Genomic DNA, 327 nt, shown 5'->3' with positions numbered 1-327 from the left:
ACTACCATTTCATATCTTCGTATTGGATTGTTGTATCCTCGTTAATATAACGCAATCGCTCCATATATATGCTACGAAACAAGCACATATAATCTAAGTAGCTGGTCAAAATGATGCAATAAAAAATCTCGTAGAATAAGAACAGAAAAAAGGTACAGTTGGCGACTTATTTCTGGAAATGAATTTTAATATACAATACTCCTAAGAAAACTTGTCCAAAATGTCTCACTATACCCTACTGTGTAATGCATGTTCATTACTGCCCCCCAACACTTGAACAGGAAGACCATTAATCAAACTATAGTGTTACGCAGACTCAGGGAGAAC

This window comes from Procambarus clarkii, chromosome 40 (genome assembly GCF_040958095.1).
Source record: "Procambarus clarkii isolate CNS0578487 chromosome 40, FALCON_Pclarkii_2.0, whole genome shotgun sequence".
Taxonomy (NCBI): Eukaryota; Metazoa; Arthropoda; class Malacostraca; order Decapoda; family Cambaridae; genus Procambarus; species Procambarus clarkii.
The sequence above is the reverse complement of the archived record's forward strand: the minus strand, read 5'-3'. Positions refer to the sequence as shown.